The sequence below is a fragment of the Platalea leucorodia genome (genome assembly GCF_965183815.1).
Source record: "Platalea leucorodia genome assembly, chromosome: 9".
NCBI lineage: Eukaryota > Metazoa > Chordata > Aves > Pelecaniformes > Threskiornithidae > Platalea > Platalea leucorodia.
In genome coordinates, this window is record NC_138831.1 from 28,106,208 (window position 1) to 28,119,075 (window position 12,868).

Genomic DNA, 12,868 nt, shown 5'->3' on the forward strand with positions numbered 1-12,868 from the left:
CCTCTGCTAATTGCCTTTTTTCCCCTGCGCCTGGCAGCTGCTGCCTCTCCCAGCAACTTTTAACCTGCACTGCTGCAGCCCTCTGGGCACCCATGCCCATGGCCCTCCTGTTCCCTCCGCTCCTTCTCTCTGCCACTGCCACCTTCTTTCTCCTTTGCCTTCTGAGGACCCAGCACTCCCAAAGTGCCCCGCAGCAAGGCAGACGGGTGGGTGTGGAGCAGCAGGCAGAGCTCTCCCCAAAAGGCAGTGAGCGTCCTGGAGACACAGGTGTTTCTCCCTTCCCATCAGGCAGCTCAATCCCAACTTCCCAGCCACAAGCGCAACCTCCAGGGATCTGCAGGTGGGGAGAAGGACAAGGCTGGTGCTGTTTTGGCAAACAAACAACAGTGCGATCAGCTTGACCATCTGGGGGTTTTCTCCATCCTAGTCTCTTTGCTGCCTTGCCCACGCGCAGGTCCAGCCAGGAGCAGGGCCGAGCAGCTGTGCCCTATGGGCACCGTATTGGCTATATGTGGCTAGGTGCTGGTAGTGGAGGGGAGAGGGGGTGCTGCAGGGTGGCCTCTCTGAGACAAGGTAACGGGCTGCCCTGTGTCAGGGCACATTATACGACAGGGCAGAGAATCGTTACCCTAGCATTGCCTGCTTCTCACTCACTGATTGCTGAGCTAATGTACACTAGGCAAGTGTACAAGATATGGACATATCCAGTGCCTAAGAAGAAATCCAGGCTAGTTGCTGTGCCTTTTTAATTCAACCAAAGGGCACATTATGCAAGCACATGTTAGCCTGGGACAGTGTGAATGTGCCTCTGTCTGGGGCAGAGGGAGACCTGTGTTAGCTCGGTGTTATGCCCTACGGTATTCCCAAAGGGCACCGTATTGGCTCTATGTGGCTAGGTGCTGGTAGTGGAGGGGAGAGGGGGTGCTGCAGGGTGGCCTCTCTGAGACAAGGTAACGGGCTGCCCTGTGTCAGACACGGCCAGTTCCAGCTCCACAGCGGACCCACCGCACGACACAGCTGAGCCATCAGCAAAGGTTGTGGCCCCTCTGTGAAAACCTATTCCAGAAAGGGCAGAAAGCACCAGACAGAGAGAGGAGGAAGGAACAAAAAGAGTGAGAGAAAGCAGAGGGAAGATGCATGCCACTTGGGCAGGTAAAGGAGTCTGGTGTGAAGGAGTCAAGCTGAGGCCGGGACAGGGGAGAGGAGAGGCGCTGTTTTAGGTTTGTCTTGTTGTTTCTCACTGCGTGAATCTGTTTTGATTGGCAAGAAATGAATTGTCCCCCAAATCAAGCCTGATTCACCTGCAACAATTTTTGCTAGGCCTTGTCCCTGTGTTTATCTTGACCCATGAGTTTTCTCAAGGGTCTTCTCAAGGGTCAAGCCTGTTTTCAGGGCTCTGCATCCCCCTGAGGGTGGGGAAAGGCGTGAGCAAGCGGGTGGGATGATCTGCTGCCTTCAGCAGTTCAGACTGCAGCGAGGGGGAGGCAGACACAGCCCTGCCCCCCCAGACCAAGGGAGCCCCCAGAAGAGATGGGAACCCCCACGGCGCTGGGGGAGCTCCCAACAGCAGCTGACAGAGGATCCCACGGCTGTGCTCTGAGGGGAAGAGGTGAGGATGGGGCCCGGCAGGGTTCCTTGAGGAAAGGGAGGCAAGAGAGGAGGATGCAGAGCCTGCAGCAGCACAGGCTTTTATGCTGTGTGCCAGAGCCCTGGTGGGGTCACAATGTTTCCTTGCACATGAAGCATCTGAACACCTAGTAGTTGCCGCGTGCCGAGGCCTTGCTGGTGATGAAACCCTTGCTTCTTTCATCTGAAATATTGTACTCCCTTTTCATACCATGAAACATCAAAACGATTCATCTGTGTCCCAGCTTCATAAGGCCAATTAACTTGGAGGTGTCAGGCTAGTGTACAAGGAGATTTTAAGTGGGTTTGTGTCATATGGGTTGCCTCAGTCACTTTGCCCTCTTCCCGGTGAGCTTGTCCACAAATCATGGTGAAATTCAGGGTAACGCAAGTCAGCTCTCGAGTGCTTTCAGTGCAAGCACTCAGGCTAACCCTGAGGGACTTTTCTCCCCATGGATCATTGTAGGCACACAGGAGACAGTGGGTAAGTTCAGGCAGAAGGTCAAGACTGCCCAATCCAATATGGGAGAAGAGACGCACCTCTCTGGGGATGTGGCAAACCTCAATGGCAAGGAAAGACCATGGTGGGCTGGAGGGAAGTCCCCTGCGGGCAGGAGAGATGGCCAAGAGGACCTTGCTTACGCTCATCAGGCTTTACCATGGCCTGGTTTTGTGATCAAAGAGATGCCCGCATCCTTCCCTGAAAGAGACCCACGCCCAAATTGACCTGTTTTGCTCAGCACGGTCACCCCAGAGGCCAAAGCCCTGGATGGCCTGCTTTTGAGGAGAGGCGCAGGACAGGGAGCCAAAAGCTCATGGCCCTTTTTCCTGGGTCAGGCATGGGGTGGCCCATTCCACGCATTTCAAACTATAAAGGGACATCGGATCAGTCTCCCAGAGCACCTGGGAGTCATCGTGACGTGGAAGAGTTGGGGAAAACCCTCAACTCCAGGCAAACATGAGTCACCCTGCTGTGGACTTCAGTGGACACCGTGCCCTGGTCTCAGGCATGCCAGGGATACCAGAGCTCATAGCCCCAACGTGCCGCTTTCCTCAAGGGTGTTTCCTCAGGTCCTAGCACCGTTCCTGAAACAACTGGTACTTCTGTGCAATCTCGTGCCGCTGCTGCCTTCCAAGGCACTGCCTTCTGGTGGCTGCTCAAGGGCCCATGAGACTCAGTGCACCCCAGAATAATGCGGGAGGGATGGTACTTCTGGAGGTTCTCTGGGCCAGCCTCCTGGTCTGAGCAGACCAAGCTTCCCAGTTACCTCAGAAGGCTCCCGTCAACCTCTGAACACTGCCACTGTCGGAGAGGTCACTGTCTCTTGAGCAGCTCTTCCAGGACTACACCGTGCCCCCTGCCAGTTCTTTACCCCCAAAGACAGCTGGCATTTCCCTTGTTCCGACTTGTGGTTGTTGCCTCTTGCCCTTTTGCAGTGCACCTCTTAGAAGAGTCTGGCTCACAGCTTTCACTGCCAATCGCAAAGGAAGCCTTCACGCCTAATCCTATAGTTACCTCCTGTGCACCACCAGACATATTACCCCATAACCCTGGAATCTTCTCACCAGCGCTGCCACCCTCACGGTCATCTTCTGGTGGCCCACTTGTGGGCCTGGGAGGCTCGGCTGCGAGAGCCCCTGGCTGGTAGGATGGGGAGCATGCCTCAAGCCCCTGCTCAGGTGAAAGCGTGCCTGTTTGATGGATACATGGTTGGAGGGGGTCATCTCGAAAGCTCCCTTCTAACACAAGCTCATTGATGAAAGCTAAGGGGAAGGATCGTTGCCCTTCCCTCGGCACTGCAGAGGCCACATTCGGATTGGTGTGCCCCGTTTTGGTTTGATGCAAGCTGAAGTTTCCTGGCCAACACCTCACACACACACACAAACGCACACACCCACCCCCACACCCACCCCCACACCCCCCCCCCCCCAAAAAGAGGAGAGCACAGTCACACAGAAACGGGCTTCATGTTCTTCATGTGTCTGGAAAGGGTTTCCAGGATGACTTGCTCCTTCCCATTCCCAGGGATCGAGGTGAGGCTGGCCAGCCTGCAGTTCCCCAGGTCCTCCTTTGTGCCCTTCTGGAAGATAGGAGTGACACTGACTTTCTTCCAGGCCTCAGGAACCTCTGCCAATTGCCGTCACCTTGCAAAGACAATCCAGAGTGGCCTCTTCCAGAAGTCCTCCTTGTCCGAGTGCTTCACAAGCTGGCAGCAGGAGGACGGCATGGGTATCTATCTGCAAGGGAGCTCCCTGCTGCCTGAGTACCTGACTGGCCAGAAGCCAGAACGTGGCTTGGATGTTGACTGTGAGGTCACCTCTGGTTCCGCAGGCCATCTGCAGGAACATGGCTTGTGCTAGGTGCTTGTGTTCCTGATAAGCAGCAGCATGCACATTTTGGGCTATGTGCTTGTCAGTTCCCTTCTGCCTAATTGCCTGCTAGGCCAGCAGCTTGGATGCTGACTGCAAGGTCCCTGGTACCTGAGTAGCAGATGGGCCAGTGAGAGGAAAATTCCAGGCAAGTGAAGAACTGCATTCTCCCAACAGCTACAGCAGGCTGTGTAAGGATGGAGCCAGTCTCTCCAGAGAGGTGCACCGCAAAAGGGCAAGATCGACACTAACAAGTTGCAACAAGGGAAATGCCAGCTGTCTTTGGCGGAGAAGAAGTGACAGGGGGCACGGTGCAGCCCTGCAAGAGCTGCCCAAGAGGCAGTGACCTCTCTGACAGTGGCGGTGTTCACAAGCCAATGGGGCAAGGCCCAGAGCTTCCTGAGGTAAATGGGAGGCTTAGTCTTCTCCGAGCAGGAAGTCTGGGTCCCAGAGAACCTCCAGAGGTCCCTTCTAACCTTCGTTATTCTGAGGTGCACTGAGTCTCATGGGCCCTTGATGAGCCACTGAAAGGCAATGCCTTGGAAGGCAGCAGCAGCATGAAATTCCATGGAAGCACCAGTTGTTTCAGGAATGGTGCTACAATGTGTGGAAATGCCCTTGAGGAAAGCGGCACTTTGGGAGGAATGAGGCTATGCGCTCTGGTATCCCTGGCGTACCTGAGACCAGGGTACGGTGTCCACTGAAGTCCACAGCAGGGTGACTCATGTTTGCCTGGAGTTGAGGGTTTTCCCCAACTCTTCCACGTCACGATGACTCCCAGGTGCTCTGGGAGACTGATCCGATGTCCCTTTATAGTTTGAAATGCGTGGAATGGGCCACCCCATGCCTGACCCAGGAAAAAGGGCCATGAGCTTTTGGCTCCCTGTCCTGCGCCTCTCCTCAAAAGCAGGCCATCCAGGGCTTTGGCCTCTGGGGTGACCGTGCTGAGCAAAACAGGTCAATTTGGGCGTGGGTCTCTTTCAGGGAAGGATGCGGGCATCTCTCTGGTCACCCTCCTAGGCCTTGATTTGCCTGTTTCCAACAGGTTCTCAACTTCCCAAGCTGAGCCCAGACCCCTGGCTGGAAGAAGTGTGAGGGCCTGGCCAAGTCATCAAGGGACACGGCAATGTAGATCCTAGGGAGAAGTCACCTGAAAGAGACCCGCCTGACCCTCTGGTCTGCTCTTCATCGCTATGCATCTGCCGTTGTTCCCTGGGCTTGTGGGCAGAAAAACCAGGAAAACAGGCTGTGGCAGAGCCTGATGACGGTAAGCAAGGTCCTCGTGGCCTTCAGTCCTGCCCGCAAGGGGCTTCCCTCCAGCCCACAGTGATCCTTCTTTGCCACTGAGCTTTGCTATGTGCCTGGAGAGGTGCGTCTCTTCTCCCGTATGGGATTGTGCAGTCTTGACCTTCTGCCTGAACTTACCCACTGTCTCCTGTGTGTCTACGATGACCCATTGGAGAAACGTCTCTTAGGATCAGCTTGAGTGCCTGCATGGAAAGCACTCGAGAGCTCATAGCTGAATTTCACCGCGACTGGTGGCCACACTCACCATGAAGAGGGCAACGTGACAATGGCAATCCATACGACACGAACCCACTTAAAATCTTCCTCCACACTAACCTGAGATCTCCGAGTTAATTGGCCTTATGAATCTGGGACACAGACGAAACATTTCAATGCTAGGAAGGCTCACGCTCACAGGTCGTGATCCTGATAGGGGACTGATCTGGACCACCCAGACATCTGATGGAAAAGAGGCACAGCGAACTGCAACCAGTCCAGGAAACTACTGGAGTGTGTTGAGGACCGCTTCCTAGTACAGGTGATGGAGAGCCTGACCAGAGGAGAGGCACTGCTGGACCTGTTGTTTACTAGTGCGGAAGAATTCAGTAGAAGAGGTCGAGACTGGAGGTAGCCTGGACTGCAGTGATCATGCCCTGGTGCAATTCTCAATCTTGAGGGGTACAGGATGGGTAAAGTTTGGCTGTTTAGGGTGCTAGTGCGTGGGATCCCTTGGGAAGCTGCCCTCAGATATAAAGGAGCGAACGAGAACTGGGAGATATTGAAAGACATTTTTCTTAGGGCGCTAGAGCTGTCAATCCCAACATGCAAGAAGTCAGGCAGGGGAGGCAGGAGGCCAGCTTGGCTGAGTCAAGATCTCGTAGCCAAACTAAAACACAAAACCAAAATGCATAGGCAGTGGAGGTAGGGACACACATCCCGGGCAGATTATAGGGAAATGGCCCAGGAGTGCAAGGAAGGGATCAGGAAACCAAGGCACAGCTGGAGCTGAACTTGGCTAGGGATGTGAAAAATAACAAGAAGGGTTTCTTCAGGAACATAGGACAACAAAGGAAGGTGAAAGAAACTGTGCCCCACCCCCCGTTCTGAAGAACGAACTGGGAGACCTAGCTATAACCGACATGGAGGAGTCTCAACAACACTTTTGCCTCGGTCTTCACCAGCAAGTGCTCTAGCCATGCCTCCCAATTCAGAGAATCCAAAGGCAGGGACCGGGAGAATGAAGTACCACCCACTGTAGGAGAAGATCAGGTTCGAGACCATCTGAGGAACCTGAATGTGCACAAGTCCATGGGACCTGATGAGATGCATCCGAGGGTCCTGAAGGAACAGGCAGATGAAGCTGCTAAGCCACTATCCATCACATTTGAAAAGCTGTGGCAGGCTGGTGAAGTTCCCAGCAACTGGAAAAGGGGAAGCATAACCCCCATTTTTTAAAAAGGGGAAAAAAGGAGGACCTGGTGAACTGCAGGCTGGTCAGTCTCACCTCTGTGCCCGGCAAGATCATGGAGCAGATCCTCCTGGAAACTATGCTAAGGCATGTGGGAAACAGAGAGGTGATTGGTGACAGCCAACATGGCTTTCCTAAGGGCAAATCGTGCCTGACAAACTTAGTGGCCCTCTACAACGGGGTTACCACATTGGCAGATAAAGGAAGAGCGACTGACATCATCTACTTGCGCGAAGCATTTGATAACTGTCCCGCACAACATCCATGTCTCTAAGATGGAGAGACATGAATTTGACGGGTGGACCCCTCAGTGGATAAGGAATTGGCTGGATGGTTACACTCAGGGAGTTGCAGTCAACGGCTCGATGTCCGGGTGGAGACCAGTGATGAATGGTGTCCCTCAGGGGTCCGTACTGGGACCAGTATTATTTAACGTCTTTGTCGGGGACATGGACAGTGGGATTGAGTGCACCCTCAGCAAGCTTGCAGATGACACCAAGCTGAGTGGTGTGGTTGATACTCTAGAGGGAAGGGATGCCATCCAGAGGGACCTTGACAGGCTAGAGAGGTGGGCCCGTGCGAATCTCATGAAGTTCAACAAGGCCAAGTGCAAGGTCCTGCACCTGGGTCGGGGCAATCCCAGACATGGATACAGGCTGGGCCATGAGTGGATTGAGAGCAGCCGGGCGGGGAAGGACTTGCGGGTACTGGCAGATGAAAAACTGAATATGCGCTGGCAGTGCACGCTTGCGGCCCAGAAAGCCAGTCATACCCTGGGCTGCATCAAAAGAAGCGTGGCTAGCAGGTGGAGGGAGGTGATTCTCCCCCCTACACCACTCTCCTGAGACCACACCTGGAATACCGTGTTCAGCTCCGGGGCGCCCAGCACAAGAAAGAGATGGACCTCCTCGAGTGGGTGCAGAGGAGGGCCACAAGGATGATCAAGGGGTTGGAGCACCTGCCCTAGGGGGACAGGCTGAGAGAGCTGGTGTGGTTTAGCCTAGAGAAGAGCAGGTTCCCGAGAGACCTTCAGCAAAGATGGGGAGGGACTCTTTATCAGAGAGTGTAGTGATAGGACAAAGAGTAATGGCTTAAAACTGAAAGAGGGTAGATTTAGGTTAGGTATTAGGAAGAAATTCTTTCCTGGGAGGGTGGTGAGACAGTGGAACAGGTCATCCAGAGAAGTTGTGGTTGCCCCCTCCCTGGCAGTGTTCAAGCCAGGTTGGATGGGCCTTTGAGCAACCTGATCTAGTGGAAGGTATCCCTGCCCATGGCAATGGCATTGGAGCTAGATGATCTTTAAGTGCCCTTCCAACCCAAAACCATTCTATGATTCATTCTATAACTCTAGGTGGTATGAAGTGGGAGAAAAAACATTTCGAGCGAAAGAGACAAGGGCTTAATCACCAGCGAGGCCTCGGCAAGCGGCAACTACTAGGCGTTTAGATGCTTCATGAGCGAGGAATGTTTGAGGCCCCATGGGGCACCTGGGACACAGCATAAAAGCCTGTGCTGCTCCAGGCTCTGCATCCTCCTCTTTTGCCTCCCTTTCCTCGAGGAACGAGGTAAGCCTGAGTCTGCTCCGTCTTTCTCTGTGGGCTGAGCTGCTGTCACGGTGGCTACGCAGGTTGATACTTGGGCTGCCTCAGCTTGGCCTTGCAATAGAACTGTTGAAGGGCTGTCACCTCTTGCCCTTTTGGTGGAGGTGGCTGGGGAGAGGTGGGAAGAGGGGGGTTCTTTCAAGCAGAACGGCATCAATGGGGCTCCGCTGCAGGGAGGTCTGCCCACCAGAATTACTGCCTAAGGCAGATGGTCTCTAACCAAACAGACAAGTGCATCCAGTGCCTTCTGCAATGCAGCAATGTTTGTTCTGGAGATGGGGTATGATCAGTCTTTCCACAGGTGCTTTAAACCCCCTGTGCTGGCTCCTATCCCAAAAGCGGGTCAGCCTTCCTGTGCTGTGCAACTCGCAGGGCACGATGAGGGCCGTGGGAGCTGTAGGCACAGTGTGTGTTTTTAAAACAAAGTGCGTCCACGGAGAGAGCTGAGGAAAAGAAAGACAGACTGATACTGAGGTTTGTGTTCCCTGCCTGCTCTGTGTTTCAGCTTTGCCTCCTTCCCTGAGAGATGTCTTGCTTCAGACCCTGTCTCCCACCGCCCTGTGGTGCTTCTGGCCCAACCCCACTTGCAAGCAGCTGCAGTGAGCCCTGTGTCGCCCGCTGCGCGGACTCGACGGTGGCCATCCAGGCCTCCCCGGTGGTGGTGACCCTGCCGGGCCCCATCCTCACCTCTTTCCCTCAGAGCACAGCCGTGGGATCCTCTCTGTCAGCTGCTGTTGGGAGCTCCCTCAGCGCCGCGGGGGTTCCCATCTCTTCTGGGGGCTCCCTTGGTCTGGGGGGGGCAGGGCTGTGTCTGCCTCCCCCTCGCTGCAGTCTGAACTGCTGAAGGCAGCGGATCATCCTGTTCGGAGCAGGAAGGAAGACGGGGACCCTGCAGCAGCAGGAGCGTGGCCACGGCTTGCAGACGGGCTGGGTGTCCTCATCCCACCTGGCAGGAGGGACGTGTGCCCGCTGCTCCTCGCTGCACGGCAGGCCTCGCCGTGCCTCCTCTGGCTCTGCTTTGCTCTGGGCTCCTTGAGAAAGGGCTCGTTCTCTTCTGCTTTGCTGAACCTCCTGCTGACGGGGGGAGGGTACCAGAGTTAGGGACTGCTCTTGGTGGGCTGGGATTGCCGGCAGGGAGAGCAGAATGGGGAAAGGCAAGCGCTTTGCATGGAGCTTGTTGTTGGGAAATGGGCCATTCTCTGTGCCTCCCTGAACCCTGCAGACGTGTTTCCTGGTCTCTGTTCAGTGCCACTGCATTTGCTCCTTCTCATTAAAGACTTTGTGCAGCATAGCTGGAGACTGGTGCTGGTTTGTTCTTCTCCCCCTTCCGTTAGCCACCTGCTCTGCAAGGAAGAGGGAGAACCTGCTCTCTCCCAGGACAGGAGCCTCCGATGCTGCTCCTCCCTTTGGGACACTGCAGGGAGGACACTTTGTGCCCCCCTTACAAGCTTCAATGGGAAGCCGAGATCTCCCAGAGCTCCCCAGAACGTGGGAGCTGCAGCTCAGGCCAGGCTGACCCACACAGGAGGCCAGGCCACTCCTGGGCCCTGCGCTCCCGAGCTCTGTCTGGCTGAGGGCAGGCCTTGGCAAGCCAGACAGCCACCTTCACACAGCAGCAGACTGCAGCCAGGTGTGCCCCCTCACCTTCTCTTCTCCAGGCTGAACAAACCCGGCTCCCTCAGCAACTCCCTCAACCACCACGTGCTCCGGCATGCTCTCATACCACCTTGTGCATGTCCCCTCTTCCTCTTCCCATGTGCACAGGAAGACCTCTTCTATGGCTCACACTTCCCGACTGCGGTCCTTCTGAAAAATGCCACCAGTGCTCAGGCAACCTGTGGTGGGATGGCGTGAGGATGTCTCTGTCCTGTCAGCGGTGTTGGAGAGAAATGCCCCAGAGCCTGCAAGGTCCCTGTTGGCCTCTTACTTGTGGGCCTTTACTCCCACCTACCCCTGTTCCTACTGGTGCTGTCCATGTTTGCTGGTGAGGAACCGCCAGCTCAGGGAAACTTTGTGGGTTGAAATCCTGCTGGTCAATGCCACATCCTAGATTGGCACCTATAGAATGTGCCACTGGGCCTGAAAGGGGGAAGGATGCATCTCAGGAGCCCTCCAGCTTCGGGAGCAGAGGGCGGAGGGGCTCCCAGGTGACTAACGAGAGGGAAAAGTTGCCCCAGTCTCCAAGAAAGGGGAAAAAGGACTACCTGGGGATCCAAGGAAAGGTGATGATAAACTGGAGCAAGTTCAGCGGAGGATCCGTAGGATAGTCAGGGGCCGGGGGCTCTGGCCTTGTGAGGAGAGGCTGAGGACCCAAGGCGTGCTTAGCTGGGAGAAGAAAAGGCTTTGCGGGGAGCTAATAGGAGCCTCCCAGTGCCTACAAGGAGGCTACTGAGATGGCTGGGGGATGAGAGCCGACGGTCAGAAATTGAACAGGCCGTTTGTGACTGGCTAGAGGAACAAAAAGGATCACCCAGAGGGTGCCTAAGCAAGGGAACAGGGGTCCAGAGAGGCTGTGAAATGTCTGTCCTCAAGGTATTTTATGACCCGAGAGGACAAGGCACTGATCAGCTGGTGTGAGCCTGCTTGAAGCAGGAGGATGCACTCTCTGACTCCCTGGAAGGCCTTCCAACCAGAAGAGTTGTTGGAGGATAAGGTGGAAGCAGGGAGAGAGCATTTTGTGGGTGAATGTTTGAAGAATGTCCCATGATCCACATTTTAGGTGAGAGGCATGCAGACTGTGAGTCTTGCAGGGGAGAGTGGAAAAGTGGAATTTCTGTTCTAGGCGTAGCTACCTGCAACTGGTGGCCACATGGGTATGCCCATTTCTTCTTCTTCAGGAGCTGGGACTGCAGCAAGACATAGTCAGCAGGCTGAGCAGAAGCCCCAGAGGAGAGAGAAGGAGGCCAAGAGAGAGAAGCCATGAAGGAGGCCACCCGTAGAGAGAGAAGAGTGTGTCACGAGTGGGACTTGAACCCATGTCTCCCTGGGAGACTGCAACCCGAATGCAGTGCCCTAGACCGCTCGGACATCCTGACCTCCTGCTGCTGCTGCTGCACCTCGTCAGTGGGCTCCAGGCACAGGTCTGCCTTTCCCATGACTTCCTCTGTTCCCTGATGATATGGCGAGCCAAGCACTTGGACGGCAGTGCTGCCTCGTGGGTGGTTCCTGGGGCAACAAGGGTGCTTCCTTCTTCCCTGCACGGGGCCTGGAAGGCTGGGCAAGGAGGGCTCTGCCACACCAACCCCTGGGGGAACGCTGTGCCGGTCTCAAGGAGTCAGCGTGTGGGAAAGGGGCTGGAGAGTCAAGGAGAAAGGACAGGAGACGCGCCGAGTGCTGAGCAATGGCTGAGCTCCAGTTCCTGTGGGGAAGAGGCTCGCTTACTGCCCATGGCGCAGAGGAAAGGAGGGCACAGCTCTGTCTGGGACTTGTTGCTTCACGGAAGGAGCTAGACTGCAAGGCATCTCAGCACTAGTCACTAGTCCAAATGCCTGCCCAAGGCAGGGCTAGCCCCAAAGCTAGAGCAGGCTGCTCAGTGCCTGAGCCCCGTTGAAACTTGAGTGGGATACCCCGGCCTGGAGAATCCCACAGTTCTCTGGGCACCTGCTCCCGTGCTTCAACACTCCCTGAGCATCTCTGCATGGTCCACAGCAGCCCCCTCAGCCTGCTTTTGCCAAGGCGGGCCTTGCTAAAAGCCCGGCCTGTGTCTGCTGGGCTAGGAGGTGCCCAGAGGCCTGGCCATGAGGCAAGGCTGCAGGGGGAGTCCAGGGGAGCGGCTTGACCGCCCTTATGGCAGCTGCACTTGCTGAGGGAAGCTGGGCTCTTTTGGAGCAGGAGAGGCAAGGCCCTGTGGAGCCCAGCTGAAGAAAAGTTTCACTGCGTTGGCCAGGAATCGAACCCGGGTCAACTGCTTGGAAGGCAGCTATGCTCACCACTATACCACCAACGCACCTGCGGCCGCAGCCCCTGGCTGCTGCTCCTCCAGCCCACATCCAGCGTGTGTGTGTGTGTGTGTGCGCGCGCGCGCGCGCGTGCGTGCGTGCTTTGCTGTGTGTGAGATGTTGGCTAGGGAAACGTGAGCTGCTGGGTGCTGGTAATGGTGCCGCTCCCCATCGGCGTTCGTGCGTGTGCCAGCTGTGCGTGCCCTGTGCAAGTGTACGTGTGTTTGTGCGTATGCACCCGTGGTGGTTTAAGCACAGACGAACACCCACCCGCTTGCTCACGCCTTTCCCCACCCTCAGGGGGATGCAGAGCCCTGAAAACAGGCTTGACCCTTGAGAAGACCCTTGAGAAAACTCATGGGTCAAGATAAACACAGGGACAAGGCCTAGCAAAAATTGTTGCAGGTGAATCAGGCTTGATTTGGGGGACAATTCATTTCTTGCCAATCAAAACAGATTCACGCAGTGAGAAACAACAAGACAAACCTAAAACAGCGCCTCTCCTCTCCCCTGTCCCGGCCTCAGCTTGACTCCTTCACACCAGACTCCTTTACCTGCCCAAGTGGCATGCATCTTCC